This window comes from Pristiophorus japonicus, chromosome 9, assembly GCF_044704955.1.
Source record: "Pristiophorus japonicus isolate sPriJap1 chromosome 9, sPriJap1.hap1, whole genome shotgun sequence".
In the NCBI taxonomy this organism is placed as follows: Eukaryota; Metazoa; Chordata; class Chondrichthyes; family Pristiophoridae; genus Pristiophorus; species Pristiophorus japonicus.
In genome coordinates this window covers 84,329,277-84,354,801 of record NC_091985.1, presented here as the reverse complement: position 1 = coordinate 84,354,801, position 25,525 = coordinate 84,329,277, and the positions used below count along the sequence as shown (strand labels likewise).

Below are 25,525 nucleotides of genomic sequence, written 5' to 3'. Positions count from 1 at the left end.
TGGGTAGGTGTTGGGTGGAGAATTAGTGGCGACAAAGATGAAGTAAGACAGGTGTAGAAGGATCGTCGCTAAGGCCAGGAATGGAGAGGCTGGCTGTAACATTGGATCAGTATCAAGAACACTTGGCGGGACCACATCTGGAGTACTTTGTACAGTTTTGGTTGCCAAAATTGCCCCTTTCCGAAAGGCCTGTTAGCGTCTCCATAAGGACTTTTCGCCCAGGGGCAAGTGGCGGAAGCGATCCACCTGGAATTGCCCCTGCAATGGCGGCAGCGAAAACGACTTTGCGCCGTGTCCCGTAGTTTTTGTCCCGGGCGGCGGCGCACATGGCGATGACATCATTGCCGTGCACACCGATCCCTTATAGCCCCGTGGTGGAAATTGCCCCATGGAGTCGAAGTTGGCTTGGGGCAATACCACCGACTGATTTGAGGGTCGCAAAGTGGTGGCTGGGGTGCACTGGCTGCCCTTAAGGGGAGGGTCTTGCGCCGCAGTCGCCATCTTTTTTTTGCCGGCCGACTTTGTAGTGGGCCCGACAATGGCGGCCGCTGGTTCGGTTAGGCCACCAACACCCAACCAACTTGGGTGCCCGGCTACAGACCTGGCCGAAACCTTCCCTGGTGACCCAATGGGTATCAGGAAAGCGGCTGCAATGTTCTCAGCAACCCTCCCCTTTAAAAGAAGGGTAGGGATGTTGTGATGTATCAGCGTGAAGGGGCATTTCCATGTCGCGCTGATATCATCAGAAAGCGCTGCGCTTCCGCCCTTCTATTGCCCCACTACCGCTCCGTGGAAGCGAATTATGCCTCCGCTACCATCCTGCAAATTTTTTGGTTTAAAAGACCCTAATTCCCGGACATTTTGCTGCCCATCTCACCTGGCGCTAAGTTTTCATTTAATTCAAATTGTGCGCCCCAAACGGGGCACTGGCCAATTTCGCCCCCTTGGTCTCCTTACCCAAGGAAGGATATACTTGTCTTTGAGGGAGTGCGACAAAGCTTCACCAGACTGATTCCTGGGATGAGGAATTGTCCTGTGAGGAGAGATTGAGTAGACTAGGCCTATGTTCCTTGGAATTTAGAAGAATGAGATGTGATCTCATTGAAATATATAACATTTTAAGGGGCTTGACAGGGTCGATGCTGGGAGGATTTTTCCCCTGGCTGGATCTAGGGGTCACAGGCTTTGAATAAGGGATCGGCAATTTAGGACTGAAATGAGAAGTTGTGAATCAGATTGTGAATCTTTGGAATTCGCTAACCCAGAGGACTGTTAGTGGATGTTCAGTCATTGAGTACATTCAAGACAGAGATCGATAGATTTTTAGATATTAAGGAATTCAATGGATATGGGTATAGTGCGGCAAGGTGGAGGTAGAAGATCAGCCATGATGTTGCTGAATGGCAGAACAGGCTTGAAGGACCAAATGGCCGACTCCTGCTCCTATTTCTTATGTTCTTATGAGACTGACTGCAGAGTTGAGTTGGGACTGGGGAAAGGAGCTGAATAACTAGCCCAAGAGTAGAGGAGAAGAGTAGGTACAGACTAGGGAAGGTGGCTTCAATTTTTTTTCGGGGGTTAGGGATTGCAGCTGATGAGACTGGGGAAGACAATCACTTTTTCTACAGTTTAATTAGTTTTGAGGAGGTAAACTGAACTTTGGAAAAAATGTTCATTTATTGACAATTCTCAAGAGAAATGTGCCCAGAATAAGAAAATGGTTCAAGTGTGTTCTGTATCTCAAAAAGTTAAACAATGTGTAATATGAGACTCTTAAGCTGCAAAGATCAAAATTTGGACTACAAAGCAAAATACTGCAGATGCTGGAAATTCAAAACAAAAAGAGAAAATGCTGGAGAATACAAAATAAGTCAGTTTGCTTCTGTGGAGAGAACAGAAAAATTGATGTTTCAGATGCAGACGCGTCTTCAAAACTGACAAATAAGAGGTGGACAAACAACAATAACAGCTTGCATTTATGTAGCATCTTTAACATAGTAAAACATCCCAAGGTGCTTCACAGACGTGTTATAAGACAAAAAGTAAATTTGCTAATGAGCCAGATAAGAAGAAATTAGGACAGATGACCAAAAGCTTGGTTAAAGAGGTAGGTTTTAAGGAGCGTCTTAAAGGAGGAAAGACAGGTAGGGAGGTGAAGAGGTTTTGGGAGGAAGTTCCAGAGCTTAGGGCCAAGACAGCTGAAGGTGCGGCCACCAATGGTTGAGCAATTATAATGAGGGATGTTCAAGAGGCCAGAATTTGCGGCGTGCAGAAAACTTGGGTGGTTGTGAGGCTGAAGGAGTTTACAGAGATAGGAAGGAGCGAGACCATGGAGGGATTTGTAAACGAGAATGAGAATTTTGAAATTGAGATGTTGCTTAACCAGGAGCCAATGTAGGTCAGCGAGCTCAGGGGCGATGGGTCATCGGGACTTGATGCGAATTTCGATATGGGCTGCCGAGTTTTGGATCTCCTCTAGTTTACGTAGGGTAGAATGTGAGAGGCCAGCCAGGAGTGCATTAGAATAGTCATGTCTAGAGGTAACAAAGGCATGGATGAGGGTTTCAGCAGCAGATTACATGAGGCAGGGACAGAGACGGGCAATGTTAGAGGTGGACCTAGGCGGTTTTAGTTATGCCACAGATATGTGGTCAGAAGCTCATTTCAGAGTCAAATATGACACCGAGGTTCTGAACATTCTGGTTCAGCCTCAGACAGATGCTAGGGAGAGGGATGGAGTCGGTGGCTAGGGAACGCAGTTTTTAGCGGGGACCAAAGACAATATCTTCGGTCTTCCCAATATTTAATTGGAGAAAATGTCTGTTTATCCAGTATTGGATGTCGGACAAGAAGTATGACAATTTGGAGGTAAGAACATAAGAAATAGGTGCAGGAGCAGGCCATTTGGCCCCTTGAGCCTGCTTCGCCATTCAGTAAAATAATGGCTGATCTGATCTTGACCTCAATTCCACTTTCCTGCCCGTTCCCCAAAACCCTTGACTCTCTTATCATAAAAAAATCTGTCTATCTCCACCTTAAATGTATTCAATGACCCAGTCGCCACAGCTCTCTGGGACAGAGAATTCCAAAGATTCACAACCCTCTGAGAGAAGAAATTCCTCCTCATTTCCGTTTTAAATGGCGACCCCTTATTCTGAGACTATGCCCCCGGTTCTAAATTCCCCCATGAGGGGAAACATCCTCTCTGCATCTACCCTGTCAAGCCCCCTCAGAATCTTACACATTTCAATAAGATCACCTCTCATTCTTCTAAACTCCAATGTGTATAGGCCCAACCTGCTCAACCTTTCTTCATAAGACAAATCCTTCATCTCAGGACTCAACCTGGTGAACCTTCTCTGATCTGCCTCCAATGCAAATGTATCCCTCCTTAAATAAGGAGACCAAAACTGTGTGCAGTACTCCAGGTGTGGTCCGTGGAGGGTTTGAGAGAAGTGGTGGTGAGGTAGAGCTGGGTGTCATCAGCATACATGTGGAAACTGATGCCGTGTTTTCGGATGATGTCGCCAAGGGACAGAAATAGGAGGGGTGCCAAGGATAGATCCTTGGGGGACATCAGAGGTAACGACGTGGGAGTGGGAAGAGAAGCTATTGCACGTGATTTTCTGGCTATGATTAGATAGATAAGAATCAAACCAGGCGAGTGCAGTCCCACCCAGCTGGACGATGGTGGAGAGGTGTTGGAGGAGGATGGAGTGGTCAACTGTGTCAAAGGCTACAGACAAGTCAAGAATACATTAATAGAATCAGACTTTCTTGATTTCGAGGTACTGCCTATGATGATGAGAATAAGACAAATGGAATATATACAGCCAGAGAGGAATCATGAGTGGAATGATATAACAGATCATCTCAGTCCAAATCTTGTGTAGCTATCAAATCTTGGAGCCCCTGTCCTCTGAAAATGGTTCCTGAAGAAGTAGTGGTTGCGGGCCTCCTACGAGAATGGAGCTAGAAATGAGGAGGCTGATTCTATACTGTGGCTTGGATTGGAAGAATTGGTCTCAGGTAACCACATGACCAATAATATATTAACTATCACATGGTTTGCAGGGTTCTGGCTAGCAGCGACAGAAACATTGTTAATTGAACAAATAGACAGACACGCAACACAATTTTTTAAATTATATGTAGAAAGATAGTTTACCAACTTGGTTTTATTTTCTTTCCATTGGATATTTACAGAGTAGAATAATATTAATTGTTAACTTCACTTGTGGCATTTTACTTGTATTTAGCATTGATTTTATTTGACCCTGCATCTTGAATTAAAACGGTTATTAATTATTGAGGAGACTTTTCATTCCTAGCTCATGAAAATAGGAGGTCTCAGCTGACTGCTTCTTATGCACACATAGTTTCTCTATTCTTCATGCTTTCTTTGATTTTTTTTTAATGAAATGCGTAGGAGACTGATGTGTACAATTTTGATAATATCATAAACTCAAATCAGAGCTTATGTTTAAAAGGATGCCCTGAACCTTAACATTGATTTCTGCTCCGCTATTAAACAGCACTTTCACAGTCCATCATTATATAATTCATCTTCAATTCATCCTAGTCAAATAGACCATTAATTTCTCTCTGCTGATTATTTTTGCATATATTAATGTAACATTCATGCCTTTTAAACTCAAAACTCTATTGAATTATTGTAGTTTCTGTGTCAGGCTAAGTTCAGGACTGTAATTTGAGACTAACGGTCAAAAGAAGGTTCAATGCTTAAATATTTTATGCTTTCAGTGTATCACTGACTGGAATGAACTTATGCATCTTTTATTGAATGTAATTCGAAAAGTAATGTGCCATACCATTTTCAATTTAACAAGTTACATTAGTCTTGTCCAAATCTCATGATAACTTTCAAAGCTTAGAGCCAGTGGTGGCCTCTGGAAAATGTTTCTGATGGAGGTCTGTTCTCTTATGTAAGTTAGGCTGATGATGAACGACGTGTTACTCAGGAGCAATTAATTAATAACATAAGAAGTCAGAAATGAGATTAAGCCATTCAGCCTGTCTAAACTTGCCTGTAAAATTAAACAATTCATTTTATTGGCCATTCAGAGTCAACGATTTTCTTTCACTTAAAACGCTTTTACACAACAGGAGTGCAATCGACAGTAGATCTTCAGTTGTTCTTCTGATGGTTGCACTCTATAGCGTAAATTACATTTTAGATGTTCAGGAAATTAATGGCCTTGTAGATCCATGAAAATGTTGGGTTAAGGATAGCTGTTTTAGTAAGCTGGGAACCACTCCCACACATTTTCTCTCTGGATTTTTATATTATCCAAGGGAGTCCAGTAGGCCTCCAGAGACAGGATGTGGACCCAGAGTATAAGAGCAGGATTAGGATGACACTTTTCTGAAACGCGACTTGAAGTTTAAGAGTGAAATGAACAAAACTTCGGATTTTCTGAGAATTTTTTTTATTAGGTAAGGGATATGGAGCTAAGGCAGATAAATGGAGTTGCGGTACAGACCAGCCATGACCTAATTGAATTGTTCCCATGTTCTTATGGAGTGAGACTTAAACACACACTTGAAAAAGGAGATGGTGCAGGGGTACATTGGACTATGCTGTAGAATTAAACTAACTATGTAATGGAACCCGGGGTAAAAAAGTATTACAAAATATTTACAGTACAGAAACAGGCCATTTGGCCCAACAGGTCCATGTCAGTGTTTATACTCCACATAAGCCTTATCCCACCTCTCTTTGTCAAACCACATCAACATATTCTTCTATTCCATTCTTGCTAATGTGCTTATCTAGCTTCTCCTTGAATGAATCTATGCTATTCACCTCAGCTACTTCCTGTGGGAGCGAGTTTCCCATGCTAACCACTCTCTGGATAAAGATGTTTCTCCTGCATTCCCTATTGACTATTTAGCGAGTCATAGAATCATCACAGCACAGTAGGAGGCCATTTGGCCCATTGAGTCCATGCTGGCTCTCTGTAGAGCAGTCCAGTCAATCTCATTGCCCTGCTCTATCCCCATAGCTCTGCAAGTTCATTTCCTTCAAGTGCCTATCCAATTTCATTTTGAAATCATTTATCATCTCCACTTCCACCACTCTCATCAGCAGCGAGTTCCAGGTCATTACCACTCGCTGCGTAAAAATGTCCATCCTTACATCCCCCTCTGTATCTCTGCCCAAAACCTTAAATCTATGTCACCTATTCCTGATGGGAACAGCTTTTCTTTGTCTACCTTATCTAAACCTGTCATAATCTTGCACAGCTCTATCAAATCTTCCCTCATCCTCCTTTGCTCCAAGGAGAACAAATCCAGCTTCTCCAACCTAACCTTGTAGCTAAAATCCCTCATCCCTGGAATCATTCTGGCAAATCTTTTCTGCACCCTCTCAATGACCTTCACATCCTTCCTAAGGTGTGGTAACCAGGACTGGACACAATACTCAAGTTGTGGCCTAACTAGAGCTTTATAAGGGTTCAGCATAACCTCCCCACATTCATACACAATACCTCTATTTATGAAGCCCAAGATCCCATATGCTTTGCTAACTATTCTCTCAATATGCCCTGCCACCTTCAAAGACCTATGCACATGAACCTCCAGGTCCCTCTGCCCCTGCACATTCTTTAGAACAGTGTCATTAAGTCTATATTGCCTCTCCCTATCCCTTCTAGCAAAATGCATCACCTCACACTTCTCTGTATTAAATTCCATCTGCCACTTGTCTGCCCATTCTGCTAACCTATCTATGTCCTGTTGCAGTCGATTGGTAACATCTTCACTGTTTGCCACATCTCCGAGTTTGGTATCATCAGCAAATTTTGAAATTTTACTCTGTGTATTCCAATATCCAAGTCCCTTGTTCTGGCCTTGCCCACAAGTGGAAACATCTTCTCTACATCCAGCCTATCAAACCCTTTCATAATTTTGAAGACATCTATCAAGTCACCCCTCAGTCTTTCCTTTTGGAGAGAAAGGAGCCCCAGCCTGTTCAATCTTCCTGATAGGTATAACTTCTCAGTTCTGGTATCATTCAAGTAATTTTTTTTGCCACCTACTCCTGTGCCTTTATATCCTTTCATAATATGGAGACCAGAACTGTTCACGGTACTCCAAACGTGGTCCAATTAAGGTTCTATTCAAGTTTAACATAACTTCTCTGCTTTACAATTCTATCCCTTTGGAAATGAACCCCAGTGCCTCATGCATTTTTAAATGGCCTGATTAACCTGCATCGCTACTTTTAGTGATCTGTGTATCTGTACCTCTAGATTCCTCTGTTCTTCTACCCATGGTGTTATTATATACAATGTGGCAGCTAGTTTCATGGTGCTAAGTTGAATGTTAAAATGGAACAATGTCTCCAGTAACAAAGAAAAGGAAAATTAATGGGTATGAATACAGGCTCAGGTACTGGAATAACATCTTACATTCACTATTATATATACTATCTTACCTCAGTAGAATTGTTAGCAATAGAATTGCTATTGTTAACAATTCTATTGGTAATAATATGAAAGAATAAATCTAGTAATTATTCTGTAACAAAACCTCATCTTTGCCAAAGCAAAATATCACTCTATGAAAAGGAAATAACCAATGCTTCTCTGCTGCACCCAATCCCTCAATTTTTAGACTGAGCCAGTTGTTGCTATGTTCCTTGCATCTTACAGTGCCTGACCCAGTACGGAGAAATGAGAGGTAATGCATTTCAATCTGGAGAATGTGAGGTAATGCATTTGGGGAGGGCTAACAATGCAAGGAAATACACAAAAATGGTAGGATACTGAGAATTGTAGATGAACAGAGGGATCTTGGAGTGCATGTCCACAGATCCCTGAAGGTAGCAGGACAGGTAGATAAGATGGTTAAGAAGGCATACAGGATACTTGCCTTTATTAGCCGAGGCATAGAAAAAAGAGCAGAGAGGTTATGCTTGAACTATATAAAACACGAGTTAAGCCACAGCTAGAGTACTGCATACAGTTCTGGTCACCACATTTCAGGAAGGATGTGATTACACTAGAGAGGGTACAGTGGAGACTTACGAGGATATTGCCAAGACTAGAGAATTTTAGCTATGAGGAAAGATTGGACAACCTGGGGTTGTTTTCTTTCAAACTGAAGAGGCTAAGGGGAAACTTAATTGAAAGAAAGAAAGACTGACTTATATTTATATTGTGCCTTTCATGACCACCGGATGTCCCAAAGCGCTTAACAATCAATGAAGTTATTTTTAAGTCCAGTCACTGTTGTTATGTAGGAAACACGCCAGCCAATTGCGCACAACAAGCTCCCACAAACAGCAGTGTGATAATGACCAGATAATCTGTTTTTGTTATGTTGATGGAGAAATAAATTTTGTTCAGAACACCAGGGATAACTCCCCTGCTCTTCTTTGAAATAGTGTCATGGAATCTTTTACATCCACCTGAGAGAGCAGACGGGGTCTCGGTTTAACATCTCATCCGAGGGATATAAAATTATGAGGGGCCTAGATAGAGTGGATAGGAAGCACCTATTTCTGCTCTGCGCTATGGATATGGGTAGAACTGTGCATTGATGTGCCTTTCTAGGCCATGTGCAGCTGCTGAAAACTGAGAGCCGTGAAACCAAGGTGCTGCACATGAAGTGTGAATCTGTTTATTCGACAAATTATAAACTAAATTTTCCATTTCGGTAAAAATACACTATTCTTTGCTATTGCAGTAATTGGAGTACCCAACTTCTTATTAAATTGAATTTAAAATATCAACTTCGTGATTTGAAATGATTCACATGTAATTAAGTAATTTAAGTCATTATTTTGTGGACTATTTATAAATTTGTCACTTAGGCTTAAGGTTTACTTCAAATAATAAACATAATCAATAGTTCTATATGTATCACTTTAGATAATTTCATATTATAAATACTATATATATATATGGTTCTGATCTTGATTAGATACTGACAATGTACTGCGTGCTTCAAATTACAATCTATGCTGTGAATAGTCATCATGTCTCGGTGCATTCATGTTATATTACTGTGAAACATTTAATATTTTGTTACAAAATTATATTGTGTACTTTTTGATGGACTCCGATACCACTTTAAAATTTCAACGTGTACCCTGGTTTACCTGGTTGCAAAAAATGCAGGGAGAGGTGTGAAAGACTCATGCAGGGGAAATGTAGTCTCTGTGCTGTGTGTTGTCGTGTTTATGATTTGGTTAATCACACACAAAGGAAATCTTCCCCAATAGTCGATCACAACTCTTTTGGTTGGATAACAAAAAATCAGTTAAGTCAAGTGCCCCCCAATCTGGGGGACACTCCAAACGTTTTTCAACTGCAGTCTATCACACTGACCATGGCAAGCAAAGCAGCTGGAGGACATCATCATTTGAGAGTACTGCATGTTTTTTGTAAAATAACTAAATAATTATGTTAAGCACATAATTACCTGGAGCTACTGACGATACTAAATCAGAACCTGTAGATCAGGATTTCAGTTTTTATTGCTTTCTAAAATTTCTATTTAAGCTGTATCTATGCTAAATAGATAACTTCATAATTTACAATGGAAGTTTAGAGTGTTATTACAGAACAGATAAAAGAAGATTAAAAGATTAACTCTGAGAACAGGTCCATTTGAATGCTAATGTCTTTATGGGCTAATTCTAACATTAATCAAAGAGCCATTCAAACCTAGGCCAGGGCTCAAAGGTTCAGGTTGATTTGCATATTAAACTCAGGTGAGCTGTGACAAGCAGATGGTCTTTAACCTAGAACATTGTTTCTCATTAAATGGTTTTATTACGACACAAAATGGGAAAACAAAGCCAGAATGAGCAAGACATACTTTGTATTTTAGGTATTGAGAAATTATGTCATCATCAATGGATTACAATTAAGAATTTTATTGTAATAATTTGGTTTTACAGTCCTAACCTAATTTGAGTTTCAGAAACTTATGATGTGGCATATAATATTTTTGTGCATTTTTTTGTACGGACTAATGAGTGTTGCCAAGGTACACTGTAGCTGTGAAAGAGTGTCTCTTTATTTATTGATGAAAATCTCAAGAGAGAAATGTGTCCAGAATAAGGAAATGTTTTAAGTGGGTCCGATAGTTTGAAAAATTAAGTTGTATGTGATAGATGAGAGTCTAAAGCTATGAAGATAATTAGGAGTGTTGGTTGCTAGCCTCCGATGAGAAAGAGACCTCATTTGTCAAAAAAGCATTTCTCAGTTCCGATACAGAAAGTTTATTGTATAATTAGGCCATGAATCTAATTGCTGGATGGACAATGAGACACAGAGCTATCATTATACCGAAAGCCCTAAAGGCTTGTATGCATTCTTCCTGGAATAGATTCCTCATTGTTATACATGTGCAACAGTCCTGTCAGTAAAATCTGATACCAAAAGCTTTGAGCTCTAAGTATCTACTTTATCTCCCCTAGAGGGAGTAACATTATTTCTACCATAATGTAGCCATATACAATTTTTAAGACTACTAATTAATTCAACTAGAATTTGTGTTATTGCAATCAACATTTGTAATATATATTTATGAGCATGCATAGGATTACACAGGATATACAGCACAGAAACAGGCCATTTGGCCTAACCAGTCCATGCCGGCGTCTATGCTCCACTCGAGCCTCTTCCCATCTTTACTCATCTAACAGTATCGGCATAACCCTCTATTTTCTATTCTCTTGTATGCTTATCTAGCCTTCCCTTAAATGCATCTATACTATTAGCTTCAACCACTGTAGTAGCTCTCTTGGGAAAGAAGTTCCTTCTAAATTCCCCATTTGATTTCTTGCTGACTATCCTATATTGATGGCCTCTAGTTTTGCTCTTCCCCACAAGTGGAAACATTCTTTCTGTATCTATCAAAACCTTTCATAATTTTAAAGACCTCCATTAGGTCATCCCTCAGCCTTCTCTTTTCAAGACAAAAGAGACCCAGCCTGTTCATCTTTTCCTGACATGTATACCCTCGCATATCTGGTATTATCCTTGCAAATTTATTTTGCACCTTCGCCAGTGCCTCTATATCCTTTTTATAATATGGCGACCAGAATTGTACACAGTACTCCAAGTGTGGTCTAACCAAGGTTCAATTCAAGTTTAGCATAATCCCTCTAGAAACAAACCATAGTGCTTCTTATGTTTTTTATGGCCTTGTTAACCTGTGTCGCTACTTTCATTGATTTGTGTATTTGTACTCCGAGATCTCTTTGCTCTTCTCCCCGATTTAGATTTGTATTTTCTGAGTAATATGTGACATCCCTATTTTTCTTACCAAAATGTAATACCTCACATTTTTCTCTGTTGAATTTCATTTGCCAATTATATGCTCATTCTTCAAGTTTACTAATGTCCTGTCATTTGTTGCAGCCCCTCCCCCTCCCACCCACCCCCCTTAAAATCTGGGACCAGAATTAGAATGTCTGCAGCCTTGGATAGACCAATAAGATTAAACCTAATTATATTATCAGAGATGGTCAGGTGTTCACACACATGGAGGTTTAATACTTACCTAGCAGGGGAGTAGCCATGATCAAGAATTTGCATTCTCCCAGGATGAGGCTAGCCCATTGCACTTCGGGTGTGCTGACACCTGCGATGTACCCAAATGCGGGATACTCGACTGCAAAATTTGTAATACAGTACTAGGGTCACTGTAAAAAAACACATGTAGAATTTGTTTATCCCGAGTTACCTCACCAACATGTTATGCAAGGAAACAATCATTGACGAGAGATTTTCTTCAGATCAAGTCGGAGAGCAATGTAGTTATCTTGCATTAAAAAAAAATCAACATCTACATTTTTTTAACTGCACAGAAGATGAGTACATTTTGATTTGTAAATTAAGAATTTATATATCTATACACACACAGACACACAGGACTCAAGTAATAATTTGCTAGGATACAACAATTTAAATCCACTGAAATTTTTTTAAACTGTTAACTGTGGGTATGAATCTTTTCTTAAATTACACTAGTGCTTCCTTTTTTATGTGTACACTTATTATCCGTTTCGGATGTTCCCAAAAGTCCGTCAACATCCTCCGCCTGCTCCACGATGACATGCAGACTGTGATCCTGACCAACGGATCCATTAGAGACCCAATCCACGTCCGGACCGGGGTCAAACAGGGCTGTGTCATCGCCCCAACCCTCCTCTCAATCTTCCTCGCTACAATGCTCCACCTCACAGTCAACAAGCTCCCTGCTGGAGTGGACCTAAACTACAGAATCAGTGGGAACCTGTTCAACCTCTGCCGTCTCCAGGCCAGGTCCAAGATCACCCCAACTTCTGTCGTCGAGCTACAGTACGCGGATAATGCCTGGGTCTGCGCATATACAGAGGCTGAACTCCAGGACATAGTCGACATATTTACTGAAGCGTACGAAAGCATGGGCCTTACACTAGGCGTGGCCCTGGACAATGTGGACCATTTCCCATACCTTGGGAGCTTCTTATCAACAAGAGCAGATTGATGACAAGATTCAACATCGCCTCCAATGCGCCAGTGCAGCCTTCGGCCGCCCAAGGAAAAGAGTGTTTGAAGACCAGGCCCTCAAATCTACCACGAAGCTCATGGTCTACAGGGCTGTAGTAATACCCGCCCTCCTGTATGGCTCAGAGACATGGACCATGTACAGTAGACAACTCAAGTCGCTGGAGAAATACCACCAACGATGTCTCCGCAAGATCCGACAAATCCCCTGGAAGGACAGACGCAACAACATTAGTATCCTCGACCAGGCTAACAACCCCAGCATTGAAGCACTGACCACACTCGATGAGCTTCGCTGGGCAGGCCACATATTTTGCATGCCAGACACGAGACTCGCAAAGCAAGCGCTCTATTCGGAACTCCTTCACGGCTAATGAGCCAAAGGTGGGCAGAGGAAACATTACAAGGACACCCTCAAAGCCTCCCTGATAAAGTGCAACATCTGCACTGATACCTGGGAGTCCCTGGCCAAAGACTGCCCTAAATGGAGGAAGTGCATTCGGGAGGGCGCTGAGCACCTCGAGTCTCATCGCCGAGAGCATGCATAAATCAAGCGCAGGCAGCGGAAAGAGCATGCGGAAAATCTGTCCCACCCATCTTTTCTTTCAACGACTATCTGTTCCATATGTGACAGGGACTGTGGCTCTCATGTTGGACTGTACAGCCAGCTCAGAACTCATTTTAAGAGTGGAAGCAAGTCTTCCTCGATTCCGAGGGACTGCCTATGATGATGATGATGTACACTTATTATAATAACTTTTATTTATATAGCGACTTTAATATAGTAAAATGTCCCAAGGTGCTTCACAACAGCATTACAAGACAAAACAGATAAATTTGACACCGAACCACATAAGAAGAAATTAAGGCAGGTGACCAAAAGCTTGTTTAAAGAGGTAGTTTTTAAGGAGCGTCGTAAAGGAGGAAAGAGAGGTGAAGAGGTATGGGAGGGAGTTCCAGAGCTTAGGACCCAGACAGCTGAAGGCACTTCCGCCGATGGTTGAGCAGTTATAATGAGGGATATTCAAGAGGCCAGAATTTGAGGAGCACAGACATCTTGTGGGATTGTGAGGCTGAAAAAGATTACAGAGATAGGGAGGGGCAAGGCCGTGGAGGGATTTGTAAACAAGGATGAGAATTTTGAAATCGAGTTTGTTACTGTGCCTAATGTGAAGAGCCAAATGAGATGGGTCACAGCAACTCACCAAAGCTCAGCAACTGCCATAAACTGAATGTCTGGATGGTCTGGATAAGGCTTGGTTGAAAAAAATTATCAAAATGACACAGAATAATTGATTTGACGAAATCCGAATCAATAACCATGGTTAACAATGTGGCAGAGCTCATTTGGATTCTTTTAGTCTCTAATGTGAAGTCATTCAAAGGAAAGCAAGATTGCTCTCCGACTTAAGCTGAAAACGTTATTAGATTTCTGCAGCTAAATTTGAAAAAAAAACAATGAAACAATCCATTTCATTTTACTGGAGAGAAGGACTGACATTATTAACTCATGACATCGAATCCCTTGTCACTGAATTAATCATCAGTTATCTTATGTGTTTCTGATGGTTATCCCCATATTATTATACGATCTGAGTGTTGGAGCATGAGCAAAAGATATTAACAGCAGAGATAAGTTGGCTGAGAGGAATACTTGGAGTGTCCAGGACGCAAAGAATGAAGAATGATATAATAAGAACATGGCTTGGACAAGAAACAGTGCTTATAGAGAAGATTCAAGAAAGATGGCTGCAATGGTTTGGGCACATTTCAAGAATGGAAACTGCGAGAATACCTTTTGTGGCCCTGTATACAGAGGTACGTGGAACAAGAAGCTGAGGAAGATCAAGGAAGCTAGTTCGACAATGTCGAGAGTGACTTGTCACACATGACTGAGGTGACCGGGCTAATTCAGAACCAAAAACAATGGAGTGAATTAATTTGGCTCCAGCTTCACTGTTAAGCTGATGGATACAAATTTAGTCGTGGTTTAACTGAGATATTGGGCCCAAGTTACCCCAGAAGTTGCTCCGTTTTTTTTGGAGCAACGAGATTTTTTTTGGAGTATCTTAAAAATCACAATTCTGCCCATTTAATTTGCTCCAGTGTAAGTGAGTTAGTTTTTTTTTAGTTTAGTTTTTTTTCAAAAGGGAGCATTACCAGCCACTTATGCCTGTTTTGGCCATTTAAGCAAGTTTAGACAGGTAAAGGTTACTCCAAACTAACTTAGGCCAGTGTATGTGGCACTTGTGTCCACACAGAAAAACCTTGCGGTGAGCTAAGAAATCAGTGCAGGTAGCCAGAGATAGGGGGCCGGGGAAGGGAAGTGAGAGGACCTTGCAAAGCACTAAACACCTTCACAACAACATTAAAGAAGCATAAATACAGTTAAAGCATCAAGCACTAAACAAAGCACAAAAGTAAGCATTCAATAACAAATAAAAAATACAAGGAGGATCTGCAACTAGCACCAAGACTTACAAAGCACGAAACAAAGCTCAAAAATAATAAGCCAATTAATTAACAAATAAAAAAATAGAAGCAACCCTGCACCTAAAGCACCAAGACCAAAGTAATAAGCAATCAATCAATCAATAAATAACAAATAATAAATTGAAGTCCTACCTTAGGGAATGCAGCGGGCTGGCGATGAGGGAGACCATTCGGCCAGGGCTAGGGACGGCATGCTTCGGGCCCCTCCCACACAGCCTGCAGAGCGTCGCAGAGATTGGGGCTGCGAGTAGCTACTGCACATGCGCGCACACTCTAGCGCACATGACAGCGCCGGGACCTGGCCCCGCCCCCCACTGGATGTGTTGCGCCACGCCGAGGCCAAAGACGTCCTGAGGAGCGGGAAGAATTGGAAGTTAACTTTTCGGCGCCCTTTTTAGTCTAGAAAGTCGGCGCACCTCTTTTTACAGGGGGGGGGGTGGTGAAACTTGGGCCCATGCAGTTGTGCATTTTTTTTAAATTTCGAGAAAAACATGAACTTGAAAGGACAAAATATCTTCAGATGTGCCAGTTGCAGCAATAAATTATACAGTAGTGCATATCTGAACTTTCTCCCCATTCCCACGACACCACCACATTTCTGTCATATCTGTCATCCCTATGGTTACTTCAGTACTTGTTAAATGCCTTCAAGTCCAACATCACAATCAATTCATTCACCTCTGTCCATTATCTCGACCGTGCCTGACATATAACTGTAGGAAAAGTAAAACATTTTACGTTTCAAATATTCTTTATGGTATACAGTGCACACAATAACAAATGGCTGGTAGCAAGTTTAAGGCTGTAATTGAGTCTCAGGTTTATGCTGCCTGAAGTAATTTAGGCCCCTTGATTGAATTGCAGCTCTGTAACTCATTGCCTGCCATGAAGCATCCTATACAGGTATTGGTATCAGTTGTCACAATCTCGGTAATTAAAGTGAATGGGAGGAAGATTTTTTTCAGCTTGGAATTATTTGAATGAAGGGCTTTACAATTAAATATGGAAAATAGTACAGATCACCTGGAGCCACTATAGAACTGCACAATGCAACTTCTGTTAACTGTAGAGAAGATAACTAAGATTTTCCAGTGAGAAGAAAATATAATTCAATGAAATTCAGATACATGCCAGATTAAAAAGTGAAAAGTGTTATTGAGTAAGGTTCATCATTTTGATTCCGATGCTTTGTATTTCAAGTTTCCAACCATCGACTCTTATTGTGATGTTTAAGACTTTTGAGTTATCCTGTCACCTCATTACACAGGAACACTCAGTGAAGAATTTTATTCATTCAGTTTCTACTAAAAAGAATATATCATGCTTAGTTCTCCTCCCACTCCAAAATGTCACAGAATTTCCATGTTTGAATATAGAGGAAAGGGTGGGACAAACTGTAATGTATTTAACCCTTTGTAACTTGTATTACACCTGACCACCAGAGGGCCCACCTGTTGGAGTCCCAAGGGATCCCAGCATCCCTTGGGAGCACAGTATATAAGCAGGTCACCCATGAGGTACCTGCACTCTGGAACCTTAATAAAGGAGTTAAGGTCACACTTGCTCATTACACACAGTACTCAGTCTCACCATTTATTATGAGTGTAATAATTGGTGACGAGGTAATGAACAACCGCGCGAAAATGCAATGAACAGCCGGCATCCTGGAGATGTTCTCAGAAGGGGACGATTGGGAGGCCTTCGTGGAGCGACTCGACCAATACTTTGTGGCCAACGAGCTGGAAGGGGACAAGAAAGCTGCCAAACGAAGGGCAATCCTCCTAACTGTCTGTGGGGCAACAACCTATGGCCTCATGGAGAATCTCCTGGCCCCGGCAAAACCAACAGAGAAATCCTACGAAGAATTGTGTACGCTGGTCCGGGAGCACTTAAATCCGAAGGAAAGGGTTTTGATGGCGAGATATCGGTTCTATACGTGTCAACGGTCGGAAGGCCAGGAAGTGGCGAGCTATGTCGCCGAACTAAGGCGCCTCGCAGGACACTGTGAGTTTGAGGGATTCCTAGAACAAATGCTCAGAGACTTTTTTGTACTGGGCATCGGACATGAGAAAATCCTTCGCAAACTGTTGACTGAAGAAATTCCAAATCTGAGTAAAGCCATAACGATAGCCCAGGCATTTATGTCCACCAGGGACAACACCAAGCAGATTTCGCAGAACAAAGAAGTTTCGGCCAGTACCGTGCATAAAGTAACGTCGGTTTTGAGCTGAAATGTACATGGCAGAAGTAGACGCCGGCTGCTGTGGCATAGAAACATAAAAACATAGAAACATAGAAAATAGGTGCAGGAGTAGGCCATTCGGCCCTTCGAGCCTGCACTGCCATTCAACAAGATCATGGCTGATCACCTACACCTGCAACCCCCTCCACACCCCCCGACCCCCCCCCCAGCCGCAAGGACAACATCCAACTCCCTCCCTAACACATCCAATGAACTGGCATCAACAACTCTCCGCGGCAGGGAACCCCACAGGCCAACAACTCCCCGAGTGAAGAAGTCTCTTCCCATCCCAGCTCCAGACAGCCTACCCCTCATCCCAAGACCGTGCCCCCCCCCAACATGCTCCGGACCCACCCAACACTGGGAACACTCCCCCACACCCAACCTGCCCCATCCCGTCAGAATCCTTCCCAAATGCCGAACACCCCCGGATGTCGAGCCCCCAGCCCCGGCCACCCCGGAGCCACGCCCCCGCGACACCAACCACACCACATCCACCAACCGCCATCTGCGCAGTCAACACGTCCACCCCACTCCAAACACTCCCCGCACCGAGGCACAGAGCCCCCAGGCCTGCCCCTCCAACACACTTTGCCCCCCAGACCTCCGCTGCAATGTGGCCCCTCCCGTCCCCCGCCCTGGGTTTCTCCACCCCTCACCTCCACCACTCTCCCCTCCATCCCCCGCACCCGTCTCCCCTCCACTTCCCTCTACATCCCCGCACAGGTTCCCATCTTGGGGGCGGTAACCTTCTGGGACCGGGAATTTTAGCCCCCAGCATGGAAGTCCTGCTCCCGCCACAGAATTGGCCTTACCACCCCTCAATGGAAGCGGAGTGCAATTTCCCACACTCCACTTCCTTTGGGGGCAACTACCGGGGCACGACTGGATGCTCCTGTGACAGTTTGAACTGGTGCTCTCCACTCCCGCCCTGTGACAGTTTGAACTGGTGCTCTCCACTCTCCTGTCCTGTGACAGTTGGAACTGGTGCTCTCCACTCTCCCGTCCTGTGACAGTTTGAACTGGTGCTCTCCACTCTCTCTCTCCTGTGACAGTTGGAACTGGTGCTCTCCACTCTCCCGTCCTGTGGCCCAACCTCAATTGACCCAGAGTCTGCCATCATCTGTTAATGTGAGGCAGAAGATACTGCGTTTAAGAATGCCAGAAATTTATTGTGTTTTAACAAACTGCTTGTCCAGTATAATCCATGTGAATGATTAGTGTTTGCTTGCAATGCGTCATCATATGGTGTCGGGCGTGTGTTACAACAAGCTAATGATTCGGGGATATTGCAACCGGTTGCATATGCATCCAGGAGTTTGTCAAAGGCCGAAAGGGCCTACAACATGGTTGAAAAAGAGGCTCTGGCGTGCATTTATGGGGTAAAAAAAATGCACCAGTACTAATTTGGCCTTAAATTCGAGCTTGAAACTGACCACAAACCACTCATATCGCTGTTCTCTGAGAGCAAAGGGATTAATACCAATGCCTCTGCCCGCATCCAAAGATGGGCACTCACGCTGTCGGCATACAACTATGTAATCCGCCCCATACCGGGCACAGAGAACTGCGCAGATGCTCTCAGTCGGCTACCATTGCCTGCCACCGGGGTGGAAATGGCACAGCCAGCGGGCCTGCTCATGGTCATGGAGACGTTTGAGAACATGGTCACGGCCCACCAGATCAGGACCTGCACCAGCCGGGATCCTTTACTGTCCTTGGTAAAAAAACTGTGTCCTCCATGGGAGCTGGTCCAGTGTCCCAGTGGAGATGCAGGAAGTGATTAAGCCATTCCACAGACGCAAAGACGAGTTATCCCTGCAGGTGGACTGTCTTTTGTGGGGCAATTGCATGAAAGGCAGAGGCACTTTTATTTACAAACTGCACAACACCCACGCAGGCTTCGTAATGATGAAAACATTGGCCAGATCTCTCGTGTGGTGGCCTGGCATTGACTGAGATTTAGAGTCATGCGTGCGCCAGTGCAACACTTGCTCTCAGTTGACCAATGTACCCAGAGAGGCACAGCTAAGTTTGTGGTCATGGCCATCCAAACCGTGGTCGAGGATCCATGTAGACTATGCAGGCCCATTCCGAGGCAAAAATGTTTTTGGTTGTCGTGGATGCTTACTCAAAATGGATTGAATGTGCAATAATGTCTGTAAGCACATCCAGGGCCACCAGTGAAAGCCTATGAGCCATGTTTGCCACGCACGGCTTGCCTGATGTCCTAGTCAGCGACAATGGGCCGTGCTTCACCAGTGCTGAATTCAAGGAATTAATGACCCGCAACAGGATCAAACATGTCACATCTGCCCCGTTCAAGCCCACATTCAACGGCCAGGCAGAACGGGCAGTTCAGACCATCAAGCAAAGCTTGAAACGTGTGTCGGAAGGCTCCCTGCAGACCTGGTTGTCCCTAGTGCTGCTCAGCTACCGCACCAGCAGACCCCACTCATTCCCCTAGTTGAGCTGCTCATGAAAAGGGCATTTAAAACAAGGCTCTCTGTTGTCCACCCTGATCTCCATGATCACATGGAGGGCAAGCGGCATCAACAAAGTATGTACCGTGACCCTGCAAATTTATCACATGATATTGAGATCAATGATCCTTTGTTTGTGCTCAATTATGGACATGGCCGCAAATGGCTCGCTGGCACGGTCACAGCCAAAGAGAGGAATAGGTTGTTTCAGGTCAAACTGACCAATGGACAAACGCACAGAAAACATTTGGACCAAACAGCTACGAACAACCCGAAGAGGACACCACCAACTTTGACCCTCCAACATACACACAAGTGGCAACTGACATCATGGTTGATCACGAAACCGAACTCATCATCTCCAGCAGCCCGGCAAGGCCGGCTGCCCAACAGCCCAGTGAAGAACTGACCAACCCACCCACATCAGCATTTGTACTGAGACGATCGACAAGGGAGGCCAAAGCCCCAGATCGTCTCACCTTGTAAATAAGTGTACTGTTGACTTCACGGGGGAGTGATGTTATGTATTTAACCCTTTGTAACTTGCATTACACCTGACCCCCAGAGGGCCCACCTATTGGAGTCTTAAGGGATCCTTGCATCCCTTGGGAGCACAGTATATAAGCAGGTCACCCACGAGGTACCTGCACTCTGGAATCTTAATAAAGGAGCTAAGGTCACACTTGCTCATTACACACAGTACTCAGTCCCACCATTTATTATGAGTGTAACACAAACAATTCTCTTTTAAAGTATAATAGCAAGTAATGACAATTGTGTTTACAGATATTTTCAATGCTGTAAAAGCTTTGGTGGAGTTATACCAACATAGGGGCTACTGCTTCTATGTTCGGATGGATATTTTTATTTTTTTACAAAGTATCTCAAATTTCGTAAATGTCCCAAACAGTAATTGGTCTTGTAGTCACTGTGGTCTTCTGCAAATATGTTCTGAGAATAGTTGAATATTTGTCTGTCTGTCCTTAAGATAAAAACAAAATATCTAACATGAGGCAAAACAATGAGTTCAGCACAACTTTGACAGAACTTTTACAATGGGATAATTAGAAAAACTTGGCACTGGAGTCAGTCGTGATTAACATAAGTCAAATGGTGACCCATTCTTGAAATAAGAGGTGAGATTAAGGAACCTTTAAGAATAGTCCTCACCACCCCCAAAAATCATTCCACTCAAGACATCTTTGCAGTTGCAGTGGAAGTATAAAATTACATTGGAAAAGTGTATTTATAAGGATTTTGTAGTCATTTACAAATATATTATTCAACATGATGGCACTGAACAGACTACATCTAAACATGATGCTGAGAACAAGAATAAAATATGACCCTTAATATACATGACAAAAATTATCAAGATAATACTGCAGTTATATGATTTTGTGTCAGAGATCCATGCTGCTTATCACAGGCTCTGTTTTACTATTTATAGTTTCTGTTGATTTATGTTTTTTTCTTCTGTAAGGCATATGATATGAGGCATTGCAATTGCTAGAACAATCAGATACCCAGGCAAGCATTCATTGTCACAGAGCTGACACTGTGTGTCTGTCAAATTGAAATGTCTAGCATTTTGATGAGGCCACTACTTGTGCAGCAGTGGGAGAAAATAGCAGTTACCCTGGCTAGAAAAGCCAATTATTTTTCAAGCTTCAATTTAAACTAACAGATCATGCCACAAACGTAACTTGCAGCATATAACAAATGGTAAAGCTGTCTGGAAAACAGTGGGCATGTTTCTCACCGACCTCTGAAACTATGAATACTATTAACTTAATGGTTTTACTTCAACACATAATTTGGATTTAGTATTAAAACCACCAGGGAAAAACAATAACAAAACATAAATGCCACTTGTGCCTCTTCCCATTTTCTGAAAAACTATTTGTATCTATTTATCTTTTCATAAATTCAATTGTGTAAATTAAGCTGGGTTGTGATTAAAATGGAGATGATTATTAATGTTGTTAGAAACAGCATCATGGAATGCAGTAATTCTATGATAGCTTATTTTAAATTTAGACCATCATATCTAATCCTAGTCGACAATCGATATTTGCTATTCAGCAAATCTGCTAAGATGAAAATTAAACTATTTTCTTTTTATGTCTTCTACTATCCATTAAAATGATCTTCTTTAATGAATCCATTGTATTTCTAATAAACATACCTTTATTCCTGATCCGAGGAATTATTTTATTTCGTTTCAATGATGTAATGAAAATGACCTGTGGGATATAATGATTTTGTGTTGCATGTATCATTGTATCACAAGACTACATCAAGGAACTCAATCACTGCAGAAGAAACTAATAACATTAAAAGTGAACAATAAATAAACATAATTAGTGTGAAGGCATTGTTCAGAATATAAATGACAAACTAGTGCAGATAAAAAGAAAATGAACTGCAAATGCAAGTTCTCTGAAATGAGATTAGAAAATGGCAGAAGTACATTGATCCAACAGCAGCTTGAAAGAGAAAAGGTAACTCAACAGTATGGGTTCAGAACCTTTGCCAGAAGCAGTTCTGATAAAAGGTTTACCTTTTCTCCTGTCAGATGCAGATAGACATGCTGTGTACTTTCAGCGTTTTCTGAATTGTTAACTGGTCTTCATCTTTTATTTGTCCACATTTCATTGAACCTCGTGAGCTCCAGCCATGCAAGACGGGCTGTGGGAAAGACTGTGACATGAAAGTATCAGAGGGACAGTGGGAAGCAACAGCTAGCTATGGGAACTTTACACCACATATACTGCACGCACATGTGACTTCACTAGAGAAAACCAAGTCACTAACATGTGTTAGGCTTAAGACAGCTGATGACCTTCATCATATCAGGCCTCAATTATAAAAGAAAGGCAAAGTCACCATAGGGAAATTAATTAATCCAGTGCATTCAGCAGCCTTTTAGGACCCTCCAAGAGAGTCTCCTGAATTCGAAGATGGCTTAATTAATTGACTTCTCCAAATACTGTCCACACACGTATTACACCAAGGAGGAACCAGCGAATGATGTCAACATAATCTACCTGGATCCAAAAACTCAGAAAAACAATTCTGTTCAAGAGAAAACTGTACTCTGTCTAATTGAAACCAACAATGATTTCTATGAACATGAATATCCTTCCTAAAACAATTTGAATAGCTGACAGTTACAAAACCCGCCCCCCACCATGACCCAATTATTAATTAATTTGCTTGAGCATTCCTTCTCTTGACTATAGCCCAAAACTCTAAATAACAGTTTCCATAAATATAGGAATACTGTAGAGTGTGAGGCACTGCCTGCACAGTATTAAAGTGTAGGAGGAAATTGAGAGATCTTGGGCCCAACATTGCCCAACCCCTTTTTTCAACGCACTGACCTGAAGCGTTCCGACTTTGCGCGCTAGAAAGGGCGCCAGAAAAAAGGGGCCCCATCCTGGCTGCTTTTCGGAGTCCCTGGAGTCCTGGCGTGGCGTGGAGGCTGAAGGGGAGGGGGGGGGGGTGGCGAAGCAACAGACCAGCGCAGAAAGCACTGCTGGCACCTGCGCGCATGCTCAGTGAGAGCTGCGCGCTAGCTCCTGCCCTCCCAGCGCATCCTGCGGGCTGTGAGCAGGACCCGATGCTCGCAGCCCCTATCCCAGGCTGAAGGGACGACCAATCTGGCCGCACCCTATCTCTGGCCGAGTGGACTCACGCCGGCCAGCCTGCTGAGTTCCCAGGCAGGTAAGGACTTTACTTTTATTTATTATTTAGTAGCTGTGCTTGAAACTTTTGATTGCGGGGTGGGGGGGGAAGGAGGAGAGTTTGGAGGGGGGGGTGAGGAGGAGAGTTTGGGGGGGGAGGAGAGTTTTTTTTGGGGGGAGGGGATTTGCTGGGGGGAGGGGGAGGAGGAGGAGATTTTTGGGGATGGGGGAGGAGGAGAGTTTTGGTGCCTTTCCCGGGCAGACTTTAAAGATAAGTTCGGATTTACTTCTTTTTTTATTGTATTTTAATGGTTTGAACTTTTCCTTAATGTTTTCTGCTTGGTTGTTGAGGTCCTCTCCAGTTCCCTTCCCTCCCCTATCCCTGCCCTAATGTCTGCTGAATATGCGCTGCTTTTGTTTAACTGCCCACAAGGTTTTTCAGAGCTGGCCACCTATGCTGACCTAAGTGGATTTGGAGTACGTTTTTGCTGTCCAAAGTGGCATAAATGGCCAAAGCTGTTGTAAGTGCCTGGGAACACCCGCTTTTGGAAAAAAAAACTGACCTAAAAAAATCGTACCGAACTGACTTACTTTGGAGCAAATTTTCTGGGGAAAATGGCATTTTATAACTTACGCCAGAAAAGCAACTTACTCCAAAAAAACTGATGCAAGTCATGGCCAATGTTGGGCCCATTATACTCAGTGGTAAGGCATGTACTACAGGTATTACACTATTTTCTGAAATTATTCACCCAGTATAGTAACAAATGAAATTATTACCTCTATAGGAACTTGTATACAGTGCCCTGGTTCCAACCCTATTGTCTTCGGTGAAAGCATTCTTTCCAAAGGGACCTTTTATTCAGAGCTTGAAAGTAACCAATGAGAGTTGCCATGAAAAGAACATTCAATGCTTGAAAGAGTGCATTCCCTGCATTTCCCTGTGGGTTGAGAAGTTTCTGAGGTCAGTACATGGAATCCTCGATAGGTCAGGAGCACCATAGCCATCATACAGATAAAAATAAAAACTTGGCGTGCTGGAAATGCATTAGCAGGGTGATCAACAGCTGGAAGAGGAAAAATAGGTCACCTTTCAGAAAAATAGGTGACCTTTCATTATAACTGTCCAGAGTTTATCACAGTTTCATAGGCTTGTGGCATCTTTCATTCTTTTACTGCAAAGCCAATTAAATCACAGGCAGCAATGTAAAAGTCTTAGTACAAATAAAAATAAAAGCATGAATTAGTAAAGCAAACATAATTTAGTGGCATAAATAAAAATTTATATTGCAAAGGTCTTATGGAAAATGGAAAAAGCTGATATAGCAATGGCCTTCAACAAAATGTCTGCTTTTGTACTTAGTTGTAACACAATAGTTACATTGTGGTAGGTGCCCAGTGTACTTGTGCACCTTCTCGATCATTTTTGTCTCATTAAGAAATGGGTAGGCAAGGAGCAAAATTTGGATTATGTATTAAACCTATGTATCTATTATTAACCAAATGTATCATGACAACTGGACTTTGATTTCTTACAGAAAGCTATCCAATCTCAACATAATTTTTTGGGTGCAACTCTGCAAATCTTAATTTTTCTAATACTTCTCTCGAATGTGTATAATCCCAAGTTTTTGAATAATTTTTAAAAATCAGAACAATTGGATGACTTATTTGAATTTTGTGTCCAATTGCAGTTTTAAAATATCAACCAATGCACATTAAGAATTGCTTCCAGGCCTGCTTAAACCACAAGATCAATGAAATGGCTCCTTTCTCAATCATTATGGTCATCATGTTTGTCTACGCAAAGCAAAAGTGAAGATTAAATTGTAGCTTCATAACCATTTACCTTTGCTTTTGAGTTACATCTGTAATTTCCACCAGAGTTGGACTGAGTTGGAACTATTTATTAATTATCTTGCTACGCACCAATAAAATTCAAACTATTGAACAGTTGAGTGAAGAGCACAGTAATAGGAAATGCATGCTTTATTGCACCCATGTGTTTTTATTTAATGTATAATGCATTTTCTATTATTTGTATCGATGAGAATATTGCTGCAATATCATGTAGATTGTCACAAAATG

At 42.4% G+C, this 25,525-nt stretch overlaps 1 protein-coding gene and 1 pseudogene across 2 annotated transcripts in view; both read left to right on the top strand.

Annotated features, from left to right (window-relative positions):
- The window catches only part of LOC139273124 (neurexin-1-like), a 2,375,046-nt gene that overhangs the window by 1,824,148 nt on the left and 525,373 nt on the right, over positions 1 to 25,525 (top strand). The window lies entirely within an intron of this gene.
- Positions 11,534 to 11,688, top strand: LOC139274399 (U1 spliceosomal RNA; annotated as a pseudogene).